General features: G+C 48.2%; 1 pseudogene across 1 annotated transcript in view; it reads left to right on the top strand.

Moving 5' to 3' along the window:
* LOC144826013 (tuftelin-interacting protein 11-like) overlaps positions 1-24,100 on the top strand; it is a 187,985-nt pseudogene that overhangs the window by 18,443 nt on the left and 145,442 nt on the right. The window contains exons 2-3 of the transcript XR_013609669.1: positions 12,588-12,793; positions 20,889-23,933. The product of XR_013609669.1 is annotated as a tuftelin-interacting protein 11-like (transcript). The remainder of the gene's footprint in view (positions 1-12,587; positions 12,794-20,888; positions 23,934-24,100) is intronic.

Below are 24,100 nucleotides of genomic sequence, written 5' to 3'. Positions count from 1 at the left end.
TACGAGTAGAATATGGCATGCCACATACAGTTTTTCCGCTACCTGCAATTCCGACATGCCCTGGCTCCGGACCTGGCGGGTCTAATGTCCCTCCCTGAGTTTAGCCCCTTAGAGGCCCGAGTCTTTATGGGTGAGCTGGCTACTATGATGTCACTTTTGGCTAGTTTTATACTATTGAGCATGAGGTGGCGGTGATTTTGGGCTGCACAACTTGCTATCGGTTTGATTTTTATGCTTTTGCTTGATTCATTTGACTCAGATGGTGATAGGTGAACTTTGGTGAGCATGACTTTTGAATACACATCAGTTTTTTAAAAATCACATGAGGAGATCCTCTGGTTGTCATTTAAGTAAAAATTATGAAACCATTGTATACATGATTGCTAATGAAGTATGTATCGAATGTATATATGAAAAAGAATTTTTATTTATAGTGCATTCCCCTGACGAAGGTGTATACCGAAATGCATTGGGATATGGCATCATTTGTTAACTCTTGGAGAGTTGTTTGAAGAACATACTATCGTATTCATTGAACAAGAAGAATAAAATCATCTCTGAAGAAAAGAACGTTTATTGTTTCATAAGCTTTTACTTTTGAAAGGGTTAAGGCTTTCATTTTTGAACAAAAGACTGTGAATACATTCAGTTTTGAACCTTTGATGAAATACAGGTTGTATAATTTGGGATGTTTATGTTGAATTGTACATATGATGAAAAACACGAAGAACTAATCGCGTTACTGTGAACGAGTGCATAGTGCTTCCCATACCACAGGCTTCTGTGGATATTTTTCATATTTACCAACTTGACTAGGAGCTAGTCAAGATATGGGTTAGCACCAGAATAAATAATTTGTTGAAATAATTTGTTGAAAAAATTAAAATTGTTTAAAAAAAAAGGGAGTGCATATCGCTACAAACCATTGTAAATATTGAGCTGGCTACTAAAAAGATTTCCCGCATTTAGCAATCCCTGATCATACATTGCTCCTCTGACTTATGCTCCCTTAAGGAGAAATGGGAAGTAGATGTTGGGCCGCTGGAGAAGGAGGATTGGAATGAGGCGCTGGCGAGCGCTGGAGGCGTGGCCATTTCGATCCGGCTCCAGCTGATTCAATTCAATTCAAATACTTCCATAGAGTGTACTATATGCGGCAGAGGTTGTGGAGGGCGGGACTCATTGCATCCCCGGAGTGTACCAGATGTGGGAGTGAGGAGGGTACCTTCCTTCATACAGTGTGGAGCTGTGGGCGACTGAATAGGTTCTGGTGTGGGATCTGGAATGGATTGGATGAGGCACTGGGCTGGGTGCTCCCGCGCACGCCATGCTTGGGTCTTCTGCATGTGCTGGAGGGAGTGGGGGGCAACCTGTACAAAAGACATTTGCTACTCTTGGGACTAACAATAGCCAAGCGAGACATAGCGAGGGCCTGGTAGGATCCACAGCCCCCGTCACTCCTTGTTTGGAAAAGAGGCCTTGACTTCTGTATGGGGATGGAAAGGCCCATATTCCTGGCCCGTGGTTGCCCCAGCAAACACTACAAGATATGGAAGAGGTGGGCTGAATACAGGGGTCTTTTGCTAGAGCCGCCGACAGAGCGGGATCCGGATCTTGACGTATGATTGCACTCGCTGATTGGATGGGTGTGCGAGATTGACGTGAACGATCGAAGGCCGTGCGGCGGGAGGGATCGGGGCGGGGGGGAGTGGGGTTAGTTGGGGGGGGTGGGGTTGGGTGGGGGGACTTGTTTACTGTGATTGTTCCCTTTGTTTGACTACGAAGATATGACGGATTGCGTTCCTGTACAAATGTATTGATATCTCGCAGATACCTCTGGGGTACAGAGATCTGTGGCTCCTTTATGTGATCTGTCAAAATCTGTTTTGAAAAAATTGCTGTAGGATTTTTTTGAATGGGTGTAATCCTTGCTGATTTCCACACCCAGGTTTAGCGAGCGATTGAATAACTCAGTGAGGCAAGGAGCAATATTGTAAGGAGGGGTTAAATCTTCAGGAGATCCTAACTTAATTTGATTTCTAAGGGAGTACACTTGATCTGGTATCACCCTATTAAGCTGCTCCAACAGCAATGGAAAGTTTCCTCTTAAAAGTACTCTCATACTATTTCATGTGTACTTCCTTTTTCTTAAGAGTTCTAGTTTGGTAATTTGTTCGTTAACAAAAAAAACAGCTAGCTCTTCTACTAAAGCTAGAGATGTATGAATTGATTCTTTACAGGATAAATGATTAGTGAATTCTTTAAGAAACTTGTAGGAATTATTTAGATGAGTTAACAGCATTGTCTATTGGATCTAAAATGTGGGCTTTTTTTTTTTTGTTGAAAATTTTTATTGAAAACAAACATACGAAAAAACAAACCAAACCTCACAGGGCAGAGACATAATAGTACATTGTCATGAGACCATGCGGGCAAAGCTCAAAGGCTAATCATTAACCATAGATGACGAGTGAATGCCAATTAGGGGGGGACGAAGACACATCAATGGCCACATCTTGTGGGGTTGTACACATATTACCACGATAGGCATTCCACTGGGACCTGATTCTATCCCATTTCCTGGACCGTCCCCGGGAAAGGTATACAGTCTTCTCCCGGAACATGCACCAGTCCATGTTTTCTTTCCACTTGGATAGGGTAGGCGGTCGATGTGATCCCCAGAGCTGGGCAATGTCCCGCTTCGCGAGCATATTTCCTAGGGTCGCCCATATAATCTGTGCTGAGCTGTAGTCATTAGGCTCCCAGACATTCAACAAACAACGCCTGGCCTCGGGCAGCAGGGACACACCCGTGACATCGTTCAGGACTTCGTGCACTCGGGACCAGAACCTAACAATCTCTGGGCATTCCCACAATATGTGGAGAAAGGAACTAGACATACCACAGTGTGGGCTGGGCTGTTGGAACAGGGGTGACAGTAGTACCTGGTTGTGGGTCAGGAACTAGAGTAACACCAAGTCTTGGGGTCAAAGATGTTTTTATTGGAATGCCCCGAGGGGACTTCAACATTAATGTTCTCCTCGTTCGAAATGTAAGTCTCTCTTTAGCAAATTGACACTGATCCGTTTTGGCATTTGGTTGTCTCTTCTTCCTAGGGATGTGAGGCTCCTCGGTCTGGTCAGAAGGCAGTCGCTTGGTTCCGGTTCCCATGCAAAAGAGACCAACAGAAAAGGGAGCCGTTAGTTCTCCTGTCTACTGGGGGTTGCACCAAAGGGGCCGTGTGAAGTGAGGGGGGGGGTTTCACCGGTGACTCGTATCTTAAGTACAGTGAAGTGGAGTTGACAGACAGTGTGGGGTACACGCGGGGTAAAGGAAACATAAGGGGGGGGGGTTTACGAGGGAAGCCACGAGTGGGCACTGTTTTAGTTAAGCTTGCTTCCCACCCAAGCTGCCATACGCTGCCGTACCTGGGCTAGCCACGCTCCTCCCCCGGGAGAGTGGCACGGCAGCTCACGGGTCCGTTGGCCTCCTGGCTCTCCGTGGGACTCCTCTTCAGCTCTTCCTCCGGGATGATCTTCGGTCCTTCCTCGTACTCCTTCGCTGCTCCAAACTTCTCTCGCCCGCTCACCAACACCGCTCCTCGCCTCCTCCGGGGTGATGTCACACGCCGAGTAAAGCACTTCCTGGGTTTTAACCAATCCTGTACCGCTGACGTATGCAGAGGGAGTGTCTTCCTCCTCTGTGTACTTCCAGTTAAAGGCGCCGTTTTCTTGCTCCGCGAGTCCGTCCTGACCTGCTCCCCAAGTGTCCGTCTGCAAGGAAGGAGGGATCATAGAGTCATTTCCGGTGTCCACCACTCCTCGGATCCCGTCACCCTCACCCCGTTACACACAGCCACGCTTACATAACCCATCCAAGGAAAAACCCATTCGAACCAGACAGGACTCGATGAAGAATCTTAAGTTGGACGAACCTCAATCGGACAGGAATGGAGACCTCCTTGGGCGAGGACAAAGCAGTTTGCCAGTCTTCATCATCCAATTCAAGTCCGTCAGCACCCCATGCAGCCCAGAGGCGGACTAGCAAGTCGGCTCTGTTATTAATGAGCTTCTTATAGATCAAGGAGATTGTGCTGTCGGGCACATGACCATCCAAAATGCTGTCCTCCAAAGGGGAAGACTCAGGAATATCAGCACCCGCAGCAAACACAGACAACCGAGCATGACGAATCTGGGCGTATCTAAAGAATTCATTGCCACTAAGCTCATACTCCACTCGCAGCACATCAAAGGACTTGACCGTACCCTTCGACCATAAATCACCCACTCTACTGATACCTATCATGTCCCATTTATCAAAACCTTTCGTTTTCCACAGATGGCCCAAGCATTCCGAATCAAACAAAGGGGTGGCACGAGTGAACCTACCACACCAACCCAAGGCAGCATTCACATCATGCCACACTTTCACTGCAATCTTAGTGGGACCGGTCAGTGTTCCACGGAGACTACCAGAGTACAACGCTCTGCTAAAGGTCCCCCCAGGCAAAACAAATCTGTCCATGGAGAACGCCGGGGCAGGGCCCGGTGCGTAGGTCGCATGATTAATCGCACTTAACTGGGATGCCCAATAGTAACGTCTGATGTCCGGGAGGGCTATACCACCATCATACCAAGGGAGCGTGAGTTTAGAAAGCGAAATACGGGCACGCCCATCCCAGACCAATTGTCTCTGCAGGCTCTCCACTTCACGAAAATAGCCTGAGGCAATCGGGTCAAAGGAATTCTGAAGTGCGTAAAGAAATCGAGGCAGAGACATCTTGCAGAGCGCCGCTCTACCGAGGGGCGACAGCGGCAACCCACGCCAGCGAGCCACATCAAGCTTGAGCCGCTTAAGGGGGGGCAATAGATTAAGCTCATATCGCCTGGAGGGGTCCAAGAAAACATAAATCCCCAAGCACTTAAACCCGGTCTCCACCACGTGAATCGGAAATCTACGCGGCAGTGGAGGGAGATCTCCAGCCAAGACGTAGACGCAGGATTTAGCCCAATTGATGACAAGACCGGAGTTCTTACCGAAAGAGGTAAGAACATCGAAAAGCACGTTAAGGGACCTTTGAGGGGAGGTGAGATATAGGAGGATATCGTCTGCATATAACGACTCGATCCTCAAAATCAGGAGCCCATCGGATACCCCGCATAGAAGGGTCCCAACGGAGCCACTCCGCCAGAGGCTCGAGAGCGAGAGTAAAAAAACAAAGGGGACAGCGGACAGCCCTGTCGGGTGCCCCGTCCAAGCGTAAAAACGCGAGACACTCTGTGATTTAACATCCACCTGGGCCAGGGGATTTTCATAAAGAAGTTTCACCCAGGCAACGAAGCCCGGCCCAAACCCGAATTTCGAGAGGGCCGCCCAAAGGTAGGGCCATTCGATAGTGTCGAAGGCCATGGTGGCATCGAGAAGCCAAAATGGCCGGTTCAGTAAGCGTCTCGGCTCTCGCGAGGACCCCGTGGAGTCTGCGCAGATTCAAAGCAGTGTTGCGGTGCGGGATAAAACTGGATTGATCCGGATGGATCAAGTCCGCGATCACAGTTACCAAACGATTAGCCAACAGTTTGGCCCAAATTTTAGGGTCGGCATTGAGTAAAGAGATGGGTGTGTATGAAGTACAACGATCCCGAGGCTTACCCTCCTTGGGAATGACGACGATGGTAGCGAGTCGTTGGTCCATGGGGAGGGAGCCAGACTCCAGAGCCTCGAGGAACATGTCTCGCAGATAGGGCGCCATTTTGTCGGGCCGCAGCTTGTACAATTCAATAGGCAAACCATTGGGGCCCATCGCCTTACCCGAGCGGAGAGAACGAATAGCAACCGCGATTTCATCTACTGTAAGCGGAGCGTCCATAAGGTCTGTCAGAGTCAGAGAGGCGAGGCAAAGCAATGTCCCGCAACAACAGACAGGAGTCTTCCTCATCCCTGCCACAAACGGAGGTGTACACTGTCTCAAAGTGATCCGCGAAACACTGAACGATCCCAGCAGGGTCAGTGACACATTCACCATCAAGCCTCTCAATGACGGACCACACGATTCACTCTCTCCGTCTTATCCAACCACGCTAGCAATTTACCCGCTTTATCACCCACATCATACAGCCTTCCCTGCTGCTCCCTATACATCACTTTCGCAGCATACGTTACAAGAGCCTTGTAGTCGGCCTGTTTCAAAGCAAGGGAGTGCAACTTGGTACTGGAGACGGCCAACCGAAGATCGTCTTCCAAAGCGGCTATCTCGGATTCAATGCGCACAACCTCCACATTAGCAGCCTTTTTAGCAGCAACAATCAAGGTAAAAGACTGACCACGTACAACAGTTTTAAATGCTTACCATAACGAAACAGCAGAGAAAACAGACCCCACATTGTCTTCAAAATAATGATCAATAGCTTTCACAAGGTCGGAGCGGATCTTGGGGTTGTGAAAGTACCACGGGTTAATAGGAGCTATTCTACCCTCGTCGCCCGCCCCTACCTCACATCAGAGCCACAAAGGGGAGTGATCGGAAATACCCCTAGGGAGGTGACGAATTTCTCAGATGGAAGAGGACTGGACGGCTGGCAGTAAGAAATAGTCCAATCTAGAGAGGCTGCCGTGTACCCCAGAGTGAAAAGTGTACTGTAGCTTTGTAGGGTGTGTCAGAAGTTGGCCTCATATATGATGCTCACTAGTTCTAGTGATCACCTTGTATCAGTCCAAACAACCCTTATGGTGATTGGTTGTAAAGTCCACCTTATAGACCAGCTATCCTAGTAGCGTGGACAAAAGCAGTCTTTAGACTAAACTCTGAATGGCATGTGAAGCCAGCTGTTTTACCACAATATAACCCCTTGAATAACAAATGAAAGGACACCACACAGGTTGTTATGAAAATAAAAGGATATTTATTAACTAACATACACCTCTGGACTCTTTATGAGGTCAGAGGGCTAAGCACATGACAATACTACAAAAGAAATACGAGTTCGCACAATATTTACACGTGTGCCTTAGGGGCACGACAAACCATATACTCAAAACGATGGAATGCGAGAGAAGAAAGTACTGTAAGGAGATCCAGAGGCTGGAGGATCGCTGGGACTACGCTACGAACTAGGTAAGTACGGAGCAGGAGGCCCACGGGACTCACGTGCCGAGTGGAAACTCTCACGCGGGATGCGTACCAACGTCTATGGATGCAACAGTTTACAAAGTTACGGATTCCGGACGAACCCGGCTGGATGGAGGGAAAACAGTGGACCTGAACACTAGAATAGTGAACACAATCTTCAGCACCTAGAAGCTTTAGTTACCTAACCCACAGGCTGCGGGTGCATAGGGCTGAAGTGGTGTCTGGTTTGTTGCATTGATCCCGGTGATGCCTGAAACAAGAAGTTGCTGGTAGGCAGCCAGATGGAGGAGTCCGGTGGTTCCAAGGATGGAACTAGGAAGAAGGAAGTCCTGAAAAGGAAGGGGACAGATTCCTGGTCACTAGCCAGTGATGGTGCTGGAATCAGGAGGTAACCAGGAGCTGTCGACGCCTTCAGGTGAAGGAGGGGTCGCTTCTCTCTGTAGCTGCGCGGACCAGGAGCTGCTCTTCACAACCAGGCTGGAGGCACGAGCTGTCCCACGTAGTCTGCTGCTGTTGGCGGTGTTGGATCGTCGATCTGGACAACAGGCTTTGGCTAATTTAAGCCACGCGGTGGAACAAAGATGGCGTCTGGTGCGGAGCAGGAGGGTCCGGGGTGCTTCTCCTTCACAAGGAAGCAAGGGCCAGTCTGGGGGACCAGACTAGCAGAGTCGAATTCTTCGGGTCGTCGTCTCAGAGGTCACTAGCCAGCCGGCAAGTGACCAGACAACAGGAAAAGCAGCAACCAAGCAAAAGGGCCCCACGCAGATCACGGGGATGCTGGGGGGGGGCTGGTCTTTGGTGCAGGAGCTGCGTCGGTGTGGGGCTTCTCAGTCCCCAATGCACTCACTCAAGGAACCCTCGGGGGTCGTGCTGGAAGCGTTGTGCAGGTTTCGTCAAGATGGCCGTCTCCACGTTGCTCGTCGCACCCACGGGTCCCAGCTGCGCTGTGGATGTGGGTAGAGGTCTGGAGGTCCGGGTCTCGTTGAGCTGGGTCGTCGGATTCCTGGAAGGAAGGACTTACAGCAAACCGCAGAGAAGCTTGATGGTGCCTGCGAAGCAGGATGGTCACTCCCTGACCATAGGGGAGATTCTTCAGTCTTCTGAGGTTCAGGAGGTCGTAGTTCAAGAGTTTCTTCGTGGGAGTTGTCAAGATTAATCTAACTGGGAATGGGACCAGCTCCTACCTTTTATTCAGCTAAAGGGGGCTGCACTACGACTAGGTCCCTCCCCTGGGTGGGACCAGGAAGGGGGGTGGTTACACCCCCTATCCTTTGTCCATTTTCCCGTCCGAGCTGGGGCTGGAGTGCCCCAGCAACTGGTTGGAACCGGTGTATGCACAGGGCACCTTGTGTGCCCCAGGCATGTCTCATTCCTTTCAGTCTGGGCCTACCTAATACACAAAATCCTGTCTGGGGTGGTGCTAGCACCTCCCAAGGCAGGAAACCCTTTGTCCAAGCCTCCCTCGCTGGAAGGACTCCCAGCAGCAGGAGGTCAGACTTGTGTCTGTGGTGGCAGCATCCATTTTGTGATGCCAAGGCTCGAGTTAACTTTAACCGGGGTTTACAGTTACATACATGTCGTGTCCCTCTAGAAGGGTGGAATGCTACCCCCGTCGCCAGAATTGGCGAGGGGGTAGTATTCCAATTCGTATGACACCTTACTCGACATGTTTTGATAATGTTATACCAGAGTTAGCATTTAACCGTGAGGATTATAATGCACTTAAGAGTATATGGTTTAGGGTTATCATGGAACAGCTATTAGGACTTGGTTCCGCAAGCTGCAAACGGGCTCAGCTCATGCCAGAGCACCATCTCACATAATTCCAAGCACTCTGCCTTCAGGATTGATAAGGCCTTCCATAGGAGTGACTGATAGGAATATATGTGTCCATTTTAGGTTTAGATATAGAGCACTATATCTGAAGCAAAGGGTGATTACACCACCTTGCCCCAGCTGTCGTGCAGCCAGTTGTGTCTGTTTAGATGGCCAGCCAGGGGTGGCATAATGCATGCTTCAGCTCCTGGTAGGCCCTGGGTACACCTATGCCCTGGATACCTAAGGTATACTATACAGGGACTGATAAGGTGGCCCAGTACCAATTGGTAAATGCACCTAGGGTACATGGTTGTAATTTTAGAGAGAGAACAGCTAGGCTGTGGGTCTGATTAGCAGGCCCACAGCCAGGGAAAGTCGTAAACCAGTGAAGCAAAAATCTGGGGTGGCCATGGGATTGCAGACCCCACTCCTACAGGGTGTAGTAGCCGCCAGGCGTTCACAAGCCCGAAGGTCTCTAGCAAGTCAGTCAACCATCTTTGCGCCCGGGGTAGGTCCCTGGGAAGGTGGCGATCAGAGGTGCCAGAGACAGCCGAGTTTAAATCGCCACCCAGGATCAGAAGCCCCTCGGGAAGGTCCAAAAGGACTCGACACAGATCGGCATAAGTTAAAGCCTGCAGACCCGGGGGGGGGGACGACATAGACTGACAGTATGGACAATGTCTTCCCCTCCCACCTGCCAGTGAACACAGCTTAGCGCCCCCTATCGTCTAGCCTCACCTCGTTGATTGCGAAAGGAAGAGAGGACCAAATGAGAATACCAGCCCCCCTGGACCCAGTAGTCAACCCAGAGTGGGCCACCAGTCGATAACCGCGCCTATTCAGTGCCTGACAAGCGTTGCCCACTAGGTGCGTCTCCTGTAGGAGAACAATGTTGGGGGAGTGGCGCCTAAGGAATCGCAAAACAATACTACGCTTAATTCTGTCCCCTAACCCATTGACATTCCAGGATAACAGTCTCAACTCGCCGCCCCCCCCATCCTCCAAGTAGGAAGAGCAGGACCCACACAGAACCCCACGATCAATATGAATAAGAAAAACAATATGATGCCCTGTGAGTAAACAAACACATACACCCCACCCTGCACCCCTGCGTAAGACTAATAAGCCACCCCAACTTGCAGTGTGCCTGTTGCCCCATTACTAAACTAAGCTACGCAAAGAACCCAGGAGGAGGAAGAGTCCCCATTTACCCCCGCCACCCCCAGGCTGATCTAGGCCTAATAAAAGACCCAAGTCCAGACTCCGCTGAAACAGCATAAAAGTTCAGATGCCGGGATTCACAGGTGAAGTCCTCAGTCGGCCACACCGCCCTCGGCGCCTCCGGGGTGCTCAGTATGTTCATTTCTCATAGGCAGGGAGTCGAGCCAGTCACTGACATTTTCAGGGCGAACAAAAAATACACGTTCCCGATATTCAATCCGGAGTCTGGTAGGGAACAACAAAGAGTACTTGAGACCCAAGTCCCGCAGTCGCTTCTTAACTCCCTGAAATCCAAGTCGCTGGTTTTGGACAAGCGGCGAAAAATCCGGATAAAAGGAAACGGAGGCATTTTCAAAGTTCACTGGGCCCTTGTCCCGGGAGGCCTGCAGAACAGCGTCCCGGTCTCTGAAGTGGCACACCGGGCAATGATGGGCCTGGGGGGGGGGGGCGCCCGGCTTAGCCTTCCCGCCGGGAACAGGATGAGCCCGCTCAACCGCAAAGAACTTGCTAAGTCCAGCGGGAGAAAAATAGTTGGCAATCAAGTTCTCTACCAAGAGGTCGACCCCCCCCCCATAGTCTCGGGATTCTCCGGGACACCAATAAGGCGCACATTGTTAAGACGAGCCCTATTTTCGTAGTCCTCGGGACGGCGAGCCATTTGGTCATGTGAGGAACGCAGATTGCTGATCTCAGCCTGGGCCTCTGTGACATCCGCAGTAAGACTAGATGTCTTCAGGCTCAACGACTCGACCCTTTCGTTGGTCTTCGAAAGATCCGCTCTAATCAGCGTAACATCGACGGCCACCGTATCGATCTTGGAGGCTAAGACCTCGTACTGCTGTCCCATAAAGGCCTGCATGCTGGCGATGGCACCCATGACGTCGTGCAAGGAAGGGTCCAAAGACGCTGAAACGGGGGTCTTGAGGTTATCCGAAGCACTGCCCGCAGCGCTGGGTGACCCCTTGACCTGCGAATAGTGGTCCATGATATTATTCTGATTTTGGCCGCCACGGAGATGTGCCTTAGTCTTGCGCTTCTCGAGAGGCTGTCCGGAGGCCATTTTGAAAAAGGGGTCCCTGCGACCTGGTGAAAATGGCCGGGCGCAAAGTGTCCAGATGGTCAACAAGACCAAATCTGATAAAAATAGGCACAAAATAGCCGAGTTGCAGGCAGGTAGCCGTGCCAGTACCTAACAGAGGAGACAACAGGCCAGCCAAAGATGGTGAGAGGCTTCCTCCCTGCCCTTCAAAGCCGGGAGCAGAAAGCGAAACCGAAAGTCAGCAGGGGTCAACCAAAGGGGGATCCCTGCAGCCGTTGTTGATCAACTGCTCCACGGCCAGCAAAGTAACCGAGCCCCCGGTCCGCCACTGGGTGGGCCCCAAAAAGTAGAAACTGTGTAAAAGTGGACCCGGCGTCCAAATTCGAATTTTCAAAGTGTTCGAAGATCAGCAAGGATGTGCGAACAAAAGCCCGTCCTCAATCAGGATGTTGCCAGGATAATCGTAAAGGGCGGTGCGGGTCCGGGGAGCGCTGTGCTCACGCGACCATATTGGATGGCCGCGTAGCTCCTCCTCAAAATGTGGGCTTTCTTGGCCGTTTTAATGTCATTGAGATAAAACCTGATGGCCTTTTTATAAATAACTCTGCCATCAGCTTTTTATGAAGACCTCCATTTCTGTTCTAACTTCCTACATGCTGACTATGCATTCTTTAAGGAATCTGTGAAACAAGGGGCTAACCTTCTTCTTTGCTTAGGCTTAAACATTTTGGGCTCCACCTTATCCCGTGTACAAATTATGGCTTTCTCTGTACTTGCTAGGCCGTATCTAAATTTAAAGTGGTTCACTCGTATTGGAGGAGGCGCTGTGTGAAGCCCAACACGTGGAGACTGGGGCTGATGGACAGGGGACTTAGCAAGGGGGCAGTGGGGGAAAGGAGGCACGGGATATCAGTAAAACACGTATTGGTATCTTTCGTGTACCTCACGGTGTCGCTCTGTAATTTGTCGATTTAAGACTTATGTGAAATAAGCATGTAGTTGATGGAGCCTCAGAACAGAGTGCTAGCTGTCAGCAAGAGTGTAATGTACCTAAATTTGTAACTAGGGATTGGAATGTTCACGATTAGGTATTGGAAGAGTTTGTTGAAGAAACGTCTTTCAAGGGAATGAAGAAACACTGACCATAGTGTAGCCAACACAACACAAATTTAATTTCTGATCATTAACTAATATGTGTAACTAATTCTAATGCGTCCGTACTTTCAAATGTGAATTATGCCTTATCACTCCTCTATGGCTAGGAATGTATTTGTTGCAGGCATCCTGTGAGATGCTATGAAGAAAATATGGTTTGTTTGAATATTACCTTAGGTGTATTACTGATAATTTATCAAAAGTAAAAATGTTTTGTTTACTTTCTAGGGAATCATGTCGATGTCTCATCTTTATGGCAAAGATGATGACGACGATGGAGTGGAAATTGAACGTTTCGAGATCACAGACTGGCATCTGCAGAATGAGTTTAACCCAAACCGCCGACGTCACTTTCAAACCAAGGAAGATACAACATATGGGATCTGGGCAGAGAGAGATTCAGACGATGAGAGACCCAGCTTTGGAGGCAAAAAGTATGATAAGTGTACTATGTATAGTGTTTCTGAATGTGTATGTGACCAGCTGTATGTACCTAGCACTAGAAATAAAAGTCCTTTAAAGCTACTGTCAGGCTCCTGTCAGTGCAAACCTCTCTTTGGTGCTACATTTTTTTTCCTGTTAATGCCTTGGTCTCTGCCAGCAGGGCCTTCAGAAATACCCAATAAAACCTGATGTGTAGCTGAGTGAGTTTTCTAGTGTAACTGTTGGACAGGCCTCGTAGCTGGGCCGTCACCCCTCCGCACAACGGGGCCCGGACCCGGCTCTCCCTGAATCCCCAGCAAGAACCACCCCGGCAACCCCCCGAGGCAACCCATAACGGGACTCCAGCTCCTGAACCCTCCCGTACCGGCTGGCCCTGGTCCCCATCAGCACCATGGCCCCGGCCCAGCCGCCATCTTTGGACACTACAGCACGAGGCCGCGTGGCCTCAACTCGACCCTAACCCTGGGCCTGGCCAGGCCCCGACATCGAGGCACCAACCTCCACACAGGAGGTAAAGAGACCACTTGGCAGATCAATGGAAGAAGGAGTCGTCAACGGCTCTCCTCCGCCAGGTGTCGATCACCCCCGGCCTCCCTGGGCGCTGGCCCCACCCCCCTGCTGGGTGTCTGGACTCCCTCATTCCGTACCTCCCGACCTCCAGGCGCGAGGGTTCGGACATCAAAGGGGACCAAACCTATAATTGGGGCAGCTCCAGACCAGGAAGGCAGTTGTATCCTGGAGTCGAGACACCGAGAAGAACTCATCCTTGACGGACTGCTGGCGCTGCCGCAGCCCTGCCCTGTGAACCCTTCGTTTTGGCCTGCTGCCGCGGCCCACCCTCGTGAAACCATCATCTTGGCCTGCTGGCGCTGCCGCGGTCCTCTGCAACGTGAACTACCACCTTGGCCTGCTGCCGCGGCCCTCTGCAACGTGAACTACCACCTTGGCCTGCTGGCGCTACCACGGCCCTCTGCAACGTGAACTACCACCTTGGCCTGCTGGCGCTGCCGCGGCCCTCTGCAACGTGAACCATCGCCTTGGCCTGCTGGCGCTGCCGCGGCCCTCTGCCACTTGAACCATCGCCTTGGCCTGCTGGCGCTGCCGCGGCCCCCTTCGTTGTAGACCTTCGTCCTAGCCGGCTGGCGCTACCGCGGCCCGACCTTGCAGACTCCTAAGCTCGAGGATTGTGAGCTTCTCGCTTGCCACCCCCTGTACCGATCCGGTACCAGGACTGTCCCGCTACCCCTTTCCTTACAGAGACTAGAATTGAGGGGACCTTCGAGTCCTGAATCCCCTGTATCGCTGATAACCTTGCCTTACAAACCCTATATAAAGAGTGTTGATCTCATCCTTGTGTGGTGTCTATCAGTGGGGGGGAAGTGACTTGTCTGTACGATCGCTAGAGACGGCCCTCCTCGGAGGCTTCTCCCCCAGTACTCGGCCGACCCTGCGGGTCCCCGTCTAACAGTAACCAAACCTGCTGCATGTCGGTAGCAGATGAGGCAAGTGTAACGTACACCTCGACTTAGAAAGGTTCTCTAAGCCCCCAACTGTCCTGCTGTGCTTGTTATTTTAATCTGTGTATGAACTAACGCTTAATCTAATTCATACAGAACCAATGACTATTTCTCGGTCATAAGGACTGTGATGGTGGTTGCAGGTGTGAGTCCTGGCCATCTCTTTTTAGGAGACCAGTAATTGCTAGGTATTTTCAGCAGCTCTACTGTAGTACTGAATAAAATAAATGCACTGAATCTTTTGGAAGGCAGTTGCAGCCCATTTATTTTGGTGAGACGAGGGTGACTTTCTTACATGCTTTTCTACTAAAGCTCAAGTGTATGGACAGCTCTTCAGTGCACTATTAGCCATGTAATTCTAAAATCACAATATAGCATGCTATATTGCTACATTTTTATATCCCAAATTGTACTCCATTTTTCGAGCCTCTTGGTGCTGTCTGTCTTAAAGAGCCTGTTAATATGTTTGTGCAATCTAGGCCTAGGGTGCCCTGCTAATAACCTTCCATCAAAGCCAGAGGTTGCATGTATTTGCCTATAGTCTTCTCACCATTTATCCCTCTCATCTTGTTTTTAGGTCTCGCCTGTCGATGCGCATGCGCATCGAGCAAGCGAGACTATAGGGGCTCATCGACTCTTTATCTAACTTGCAAGGAATCGCCACGATTCCTTGCAGTGCCCGTGACTTTTAAGCTCAATGCGCATGCGCATTGAGCTTAAAAGCGCGTGCACAGCCGCCCGCATTCCTCCGACACCTTTGAAGTGAAGCTTAGCTTCACTTCAAAGGCCCGGCTTCCACGGCCGCCAGGCCACATCAAAGGCTTCCCCAGCACTGCCCCGCCCATCAATCACCCTCCCACTGCCACCCCCCTCCCTCTCCATATGGTGCGCTCTGCCTCAGGCCTCTGAGCCGTCCCTACGCTCCCCGCCCACCCCCATCCTTCACACCCTTTGTCATTACTTCGGGCCCGAGCCACCCCTACGCTCCCCGCCCACCCCCATCCTTCACACCCTTCGGCACCACTTTTACATGAGAGCTAGTTGCATAGTACAAGAACACATTGCCTTCTTAAAGCCGCAGGAACATTAACTAATTCTCCCACAGTCACAGTATAGTGAGCTGACATTCTAACTTGTACCTGGCTTTCTAGCTTTTCGCTTGCAGCTCTGGGCATTACGCCACATTCTTGTTATCTCATTCATCCTCCCTGGCTGACCCACATGCATGGCGCTCCTCCTCTCTTTAGATGCCGTCATCCTCCTCGCACTTCAGTCTCCCGCCACTCAGCTCGCGCCCCCTCTATGAACGAAGATGTTTACGGGCGTCGGTCTGAAACAGGCAATTGTCTTCCAGCTCCCGTGTTCTTAAACCCGGACATAGCGCAGAGCTGTAAATAACAGAACTCAACTTTTCAGAGAATATTTTGATCAATAATGTTCGTGTTTGTCTTCAGGCCCTATTACTTGAGTCAGAATGTGGCATAACGGCAAAAGCTGCCGACTTTGGAACTGGGAAACAGGGTTCGAGTCTAGGCGTCGGCTCAACATCCTGTTGTGATTCTGGGCAAATCACTTAATCTCCGTTGCTAACAAAAATGTGTTCTTGTGTAATGCAACTTGTGCTCATGTAAAAAGCGCTCCTATACCATCGCGTCGAGTTCATGCTATATAAAACTGCAAAAACACTCGGAGACGCAGAGCTGTGCCAGGGCACTGACTCAACTTTTCCTATTTTTTATTTTTATTTACTTTTGCCCCTTGCCTCCATCGGATTGCTTCCACGAGCCTTCTTCCGCCAGTAGTTTGAGACTTTGTTAATCACGTCTTAGCTCGGCCTCATTATTTATCTCTCGCCTATCGCCTAATGATATTTACTGGTAGCCCTCCGCTCCTACCTTACAATTAAACTTCAGCTACAGCCCCGTTTGTCCGCTCCTGCGGACTCCCTGCTGTGTGCCTCACTTGAAAGCGCTACTGCTGTATGTGTTAGCACATAAAAACAAGACCTGTTCTCTTTACCAGTGCTTCTTTTAATAGCCTCGTATTCTTCATTTTCCAGGGTCTGTTTGCCTTAAATTACTATAGTGTCAGAGTGGTCTAACAACCCCATCTCATGAGCCGAAATGGATAGAGCCACATGGCGGCAGGGCTTGAGAACCCTGCGCTCTGGCAACTTGACGAGCGAGGAACTGGTCAGTATTACAGAGAAATAACATTAGAAAGGCCAGAATGCTTCTGTGGGCAGGTGTGTGGAGAAATGCCAGGGCTGGGTCATGTGCCGCTCAAACCCCACAGCATTTTATTTTTAGCTCATTCATCCTCCCTCGCCGACCCACATGGCGCTCCTCCTCTCTTTAGATGCCGTCATCGTCCTCGCACTTTAGTCTCCCGCCACTCAGCTCGCGACCCCTCCATGAACGAAGATGCTTACGGGCGTCGGTCTGAAACAGGCAATTGTCTTCCAGCTCCCGTGTTCTTAAACCCGGACATAGCGCAGAGCTGTAAATAACAGAACTCAACTTTTCAGAGAATATTTTGATCAATAATGTTCGTGTTTGTGTTCAGGCCCTATTACTTGAGTCAGAATGTGGCATAACGGCAAAAGCTGCCGACTTTGGAACTGGGAAACCGGTTCAAGTCTAGGCGTCGGCTCCCTCCTCTTTTGGACACTCGCATTCAGGGGTAGATTCAGCCGAATTTTTTCTCTCCCATTTTATTTTCATTCTTCCCCTTTTCTCTTCCTCCCATCTGCCCCCTTAACCAATTTAGCTCCCTCCTGATTTCTTTACATGCACCTGTCTTTTGTTATCTCTGTTTCTTTGCTCCTCTCACTTTTTTTCTCTCCTCAGTTTTTACCATTCCTCCCCTTTCAATAATGTTTCCATTGTCTCTTAACTCACTCCTCCCGACCACTTACCGTCCCCACTTCCTTCATCTCCCGTTGGACCTTCCCCTCTCACTCCTCCACATTTTGTACCATTCCCTCCTCAATTTTTGCCTTTATTTGCGTCTATCCTTGGGTCCCCCCTCACCCACACTCGTTTACCTCCTCACTCAGCTCTTTTCTATATCTCTGTACCCTCCTCTATACCTCGCTCTCTTCTTTAGCTCTCTGTGGCTCTCCCTCCACCACCCATTCTGTTACCACCTCCTCTGTGTTTATCCCAATTTTTTTTTTCTTGATATGCCTTGTATATTGAGTTTGATTATGTAAACATACAGTAGGTTGATCCTTCTAAATGAATAGGTGATAACTGTCATGTTAAAACCAGTTGTTTATTTATATCTATTGCGTAAAATATATGCACTCTCTTTTTTAAAGTTACAGTTTCCCATATATGTATAAATTAACGAATGTATTGCTTATGACTTCACTGCAATATTCATTGGGAAGAGAATTACATCGCTATGGATACTGTTTTGGGGGGACCACATAATTACACTCCACATAATTACACTGCGCACAATGCAACATACACTCCAAATCCCACTCAGTGCCACATAATTACACCCCACATAATTACACAGCACTCAATGCAGCATACACTCCAAATCCCACTCAGTGCCACATAATTACAATCCACATAATTACACTGCACTCAATGCAACATACACTCCAAATACCACTTAGTGCCACATAATTGCACGCCACATAATTACACTGCACTCAATGCAACATACACTCCAAATCCCACTCAGTGCCACATAATTACACGCCACATAATTACACTACGCTCAATGCAACATACACTACAAATACCACTCAGTGCCATAGAATTACACACCACATAATTACACTGCGCTCAATGCAACATACACTTCAAATGCCACTCAGTGCCACATAATTACACACCACATAATTACACTAAACTCAATGCAACATACTCCAAATCCCACTCAGTGCCACATAATTACACGCCACATAATTACACAGCACTCAATGCAACATACACTTCAAATCCCACTCAGTACCACATAATTACATGCCACATAATTACACTACGCTCAATGCAACATACACTCCAAATACCACTCAGTGCTACAACACATATTGTGTTACAAATGTTATAGGTGTCACATTTGCGAAAGATAAAACTATTGGCATTGTAAATGATAAAGCTATTAATTTCGCTATTTTCAAAACAAGCACATAAATAAAAAATGTGTCATTTACAATACCAATAGCTCAAACTTTCCTAATGCGAGACCTATTGCATTGCAAATGCTTGTTTCTTGAAGTCTTTGTCCATGTCATCTTTAGCACCTTGGCTGCTATTGTTCCTCCCCTGTGCTGGGCCATAATAGAAATAGGTGTGGTCCCACACGAGCACCGTGCATCATGACGAGCTGTCTTGTTGTATGTGATCATAGATCGAGATTATACGGCCCCTGTCCATTTTATCAGTGCTGGAATACGGAGACCAGCACCTGAGGACAAGGCAGAGCTCTACTCTGATTCGGATGAAGAAGTTCCTGTGCCCGTGAAACTAGTAGATTTTCCTAAGGAGTTTGCTCCAAAGAAGTTAAAAACTGTAAGTTGAGCAGAGGCTGTAGGCAGCTTTCTTTAGATACTCTCTGGGGAAAAAAACACCACTTGTATTGTCTCACTGTTCCATGATACTATGTGGCCCTTATGGTTAGTTGTTGGTACTTCGGAAATTTTTTGTTTACTTGTAATTGTCACCTAGATACCTAGGCCCTACTAGTTTCGACCTCTGTCTTTTCTTCATACCTGTTTGCTAATACCCTAAGTTGTGCTCATCACTGCTAGACAAACGGATGGGATAGTGAAATCTCCGCATCCTCTGGGTAGCTTTGATTTATTTCCAATTGTATTACAGTTGAGGTCACTGTCTTCCAAAAAGTACAACGCATTTGCTAAGATTGTAGACAACTCCATGTAGAAAAAGGGAAACTGTATTTGTAGCAGTCTTGTTTGTTTAGAGCAAGAAAAGTCTCCATCCCTGCCATCATTGAACAGATGCAGAAGAATGTTACATCTTGGCACAAATTTCGCCATTGTCGAGTTCAGACATGCCTTGGTCATGCTGCTGGTACATCAATCTGGTATTATGTGTCATAAAGTGTGTGCCTGCCTCACAGTTCCCCCAAGCGCTTCATAGAAGTTCAGATAGAAGTCTGTAATAAATTATTACACTGTAGAAAAAAATATCAAGTAAGAATCCTTATTAATATATAAGACATTGAAAAGCTTAACACAAAAATCGAAAAAGAAACCCATCACTATTCAGAAATAGTGTACGGCGAGGTGGCATTCTTTAATGGTAGGTAAACCGTGGATTCTAGCCAGAAGGTAGGTTCAGAATTTTACTTTATAGATCTCTGGTATAAAAAGTTCCAGATAATCAGTCGATTACCCAAAGTTGTCATATCTCCGTAGATGCTCTGACTTTTAAGGTGACTATTTCCACAATGGCTGGATAGAGAACAGTGTTCTGGTTGGTTTCATGATGCACGAAAAGCATTGTTAAGGTGAAGGAGTGGTTCCACAAAAATCTAGAAAAGGCATGGCTGAGCTCACTAAAGAGATCAACTTTGTAGCTCAGAAACCACAAAAATTAGTTGCTTGAGCAGGATAAATGTAGGCACCTCTTTCAAATGTTGTTTTTTTTTTTTGGCATTCTGAAATTTTTCAAAATCAAACCAGAGCCAAATTTAAATACCGTGGGCACACCTTAGTGCGTGAGTCTTGAATGATGGACATGCCAGTACCTGTAGGGATTGTGGGAAAAATGAGTGGAAGAGATCTTGCCTTTCTCTGGTATCATGTTGAAGTTTGGTTACTAGGTCTTTCATACTTAAAAAAAGTGGAGCAGGAGTAGAAACTGATAAAAAGTACACAGAGCCCAGGGCTGCAAGAAAGGAGAGAAAAATGGGGACGTACAGTCCAGGTGCTGTTGTAACTGGTCTAGTAGAGTTGTGTCCAACACAGGAGGGGAAGTTTAGATCTTGGTCAGAATGTAGGCTTATGATATGATGAGGGAACCAGAGCACCTCAGAACAGAGTTATCGCCTCTGTTAGTTTGGTTTGCCTACATGCACAATTATATTTGAAGGATCTAAATGTTAAAATTGGGCTTCCAGTTTACACAGCACATGTGAAAGTTGGAGAGTGGTGGTAGACGTCCTTGGGCATGTTTTAAGAAAGATCGCAAAAGAATGTTGCCTTTTGAAGGGATAAATTGCAATTGGAAGGGCCATATTGCTCTGTAGGGATGATAAATGTCTATGGGACGACAGCATGTTTGCTTGTAGTCTTGGAAGTGGTGGCTTTATAAGTTAGCAATGCATTGCTCTGGCTGATGGAACACTCCACGTGATATACTCGTGATGAGCCACAACAGACTGGATGCATGTATTTTTTGCTATTTCTCCTTTCAGATCCAGTGTAACAGGAATGGCTTCGTATTGTGCCTATAAGTAAATTCCTGTTGAATATGGGTCAGATTGGTTTCTAAGATGTATGTTCTGTTAGCCATGAAAGATGTGAGGAAGCAGGAGTTGGACTTGTCAAATCTATATCACCTGCATTTTTTGTTTCCCACAGGGTGGAAATTTCAAGCCTTCACAGCAGCGGGTGTTCGCTGGTTGAATTGTAAATAGTGCGGACTTTGGATGCTGGGAGAAACACACAAAAGGAATAGGCCAGAAACTACTGCAGAAAATGGGCTACGTTGTAGGCAGAGGCCTTGGAAAAAAAGCACAAGGTAATGTTTGAAGATGCACAACTAAAAACGTGTTCTCTATTGGTGAGTGTTGAGGATCTATGAATGTCCATAACTGAAGCCTTGATCTTGGCTGTTAAACTGAGAGCAGTAAAAACACTCCATGTATCTATAGCCTAGGTACAGCACAGGAAGTGTGAGTAGCTGGCCTGGTATATGATGTACACTTATGTAAGTGGACACATTGCACCAGTCCAGACAACCCTTGGGGTGATTTAAGAGGTCTTGGACAACCTTAGAAAGCTCTCTAAGTGGTAGTAGCAGAGAGCAGCCTTCAGCTTGTTTTACCAGAATGTAATCCTATTGTATAGTTTAAGTGAAATAGAACCACACCAAGTATTTATACAAAATATGTATTTATTATGTAATTCTCTCTAGAATGTTCAAGTATCTCCCACACAGAGATAAACACAATACTTAAGTTAGAAATATAGTAAATAGCAGGATGTACACAGTGTACCCCATCGGGATACCAAACCATATTTTAAGAAAGTAATATAAGAACCATGACTCGAGTTAGGACGATCTCGAGAGGACGTAGAATTGCTGGGGACCCACAGAACCAACCAAGGTAAGTCGATAAGGTCCCCACAGAGAGCGTGTGCAGTATGAGTACACGACTGCGTGCTCTGTACAAGTCTATGAGCAAGTCTCAGTAGGATTTTTAAAGATTAGGGACCCTTCCCAACGGGCTCTTACGAAACCCCTTGGAAGTCAATAGGTTGGCGAGCCACCCTACCCGTGGATTACCTAGTACCCACGTTACCTACACCAGGGACGCCTGGTGCATAGGGGTGAATTAGTGTCGGAAACCGCTGTCGAACCTGATGGAAGACTTCATGAAAGTGTCGCGTGGGAATCCAAACATTGATTCTTGTGGAGGAGCACATGAAAGCAGAGGGGACAGTGTCTATTTCACTCTGGAATGACCAGAAGACTTGCAAGACGAATGCCCTCTGTGTGCTTCCGGGAAGATGACAATGAGATTGACTCTGCAGCTGCGAGGACCAGACGACGCAGAGGATGACCAGGACCTGGATACGAGCTGTCCCACGAAGGATGTTCACTGCTGAGGGATCGGTATCCGGCGGGAGCACCAGCAAGCCTTCGCCATTGCAGCCCTTGCCGGAAGTCAAGAAGGTGCAAAGTTGGGACCACCAAGGTCCAGGAGGCTCACCACAAGCAAGGGAATCAGGGCAGGTCCCAAGCAATCAGGGGAGCCCAAAGGAAACAAAGGTGACCCTCAAATGGACCCACAGGCCGGAGGCACTGGAGTGGCGAGAGGACCTCGAACAGCCTACCAAAGGAGCAGGCCACGGTGCCCACGAGGCGGTGTGGCCGAAGATCTTGGTGGAAGTAGTTGCAGGTGGTTGGGAATACTTGAATCCCAACACACTTGTTGCAAAGTTGCCAACAAGCCTTTGCACTTGCAAAAGAATGCGGTGCACAGGGGTTCAATTATTGCAGCAGCCAGGAGGGATACTGGGCTCAAACTCTGTGAGAGGGCAGCTCGAGCCTTGAGACGTAGGAAACCACCACCTGTTTTGTGAAACCATTCGGAGTCCGCATGAGCTCGCGATCAGCAGACCAGTCAGCAGTGCGGTGCCTGCGTATGCTAGGAAGTGACGCCTTCACTACAAGGGAGATGCCTTCAAGTGTCTTTTGATTCTCCACAGTTCCTGCACGGATCCTGTATGGTGCACAGACGATGCAGCAGACTGGGAAACAAAGTTAGGCCCAAACAAAGTCCAGTGATGTCCAGAGTGCTCAGATGGTAGAAGTGTAGTTGTGTTGGTTTAATCTTATCCCACAACGAATCTAGGCAACTATACCCAGGTGAGCTCTTAAGTACCCTAGGGAAAAGATTTGGAAGGATCAGGGTAAGGGTCTGGACAGGAGAGAGGTTACTCCGATGTCCTTTGTCCAGTTTCGAAGCAGAGCACTTGAACTGTTAAAGAAACTTAGGCTGGTGGGGAAGGTGGGTGCTTGGATTTTTAAGCTAGATAACCAGTTAAGCCTATTGCATACATTCTCCGTGAACTGGAGTAGAAGCCTGTTATCCATTGGTGCTAGCTCAAGATGGTTCTAGTTGTCTCATAAAGCATTGTTTAGGCCAGCAGTGCTAGTTAAACTGTTGACCATGGATAGATTATTTTCTGCAGCTGTTACGCACAGTCATTTGTTTTACCGGAGCAGGATGAGATCATCAACATCATCTTTGCTACCAAGCCAAACCTTCTCCGGCTTGGTTTTCTGAGTTTACTACTCCCTTGCATCTGAGAACCGGAATCTTCTTAGTAATGGGTACCCTCTTGTTGCTCAGCTCTTTCTTCTGTGTGCTGTTTCTGGCTGTAATGTACATTGCTACCACTTCTTACCGATTTTCTACCACTGCTTCCAGCTGTAGAGCTACTCCTAGAATCCTTCTCAATCTTATTTCACTGCTACCTACCAAGGACAGAGTTAGTATTTAATGTGGGCTTGGAAGGAGAAAAAGAACACTCTTGCATTTCACACCGTCCATGTGAAAGTAACCTTCAATGCCTATTGTGTAGGTGATGGGTTCCCACAGATATGGGACATTCTGCTCTGTGCAACAATTAGGACACCCTTCTTCCACAAATGTACATGAATATATGTGTCTTTAGTGTTACTGCTGTGGCCATAGGAAAGGACAATGTTTGCATATGTTGTGTTGCATGGGAGTTCAGACACTATTAACACTGTTTCTTTCCTTGGGTATAATCAACCCCATTGAGGCCAAGCAGAGGAAAGGAAAAGCGGCCTTGGGGGCATATGGGTCAGAAAGGACTAAGCAGTCACTGGAGGATTTCCCAGCAGTTGACTCTGAGGAGGAAGAAGCAGAGGTGGGCTTCTTACATTTTATTTTAAATTGTCTCTCTATGTTGCTGCTGCAGCCAACTCTAGTTTTTATCACACAATGCTGACTTTGGTTTTTCCCTTTTCTCTCTAATTAAATATTGTCAGGATAAGTGTTGGGTCCAGCTAGTGAAAGTTTGTGTTTCCTATAGAT

This window comes from Lissotriton helveticus, chromosome 3_2 (genome assembly GCF_964261635.1).
Source record: "Lissotriton helveticus chromosome 3_2, aLisHel1.1, whole genome shotgun sequence".
NCBI lineage: Eukaryota > Metazoa > Chordata > Amphibia > Caudata > Salamandridae > Lissotriton > Lissotriton helveticus.
The sequence above is the reverse complement of the archived record's forward strand: the minus strand, read 5'-3'. Positions and strand labels throughout refer to the sequence as shown.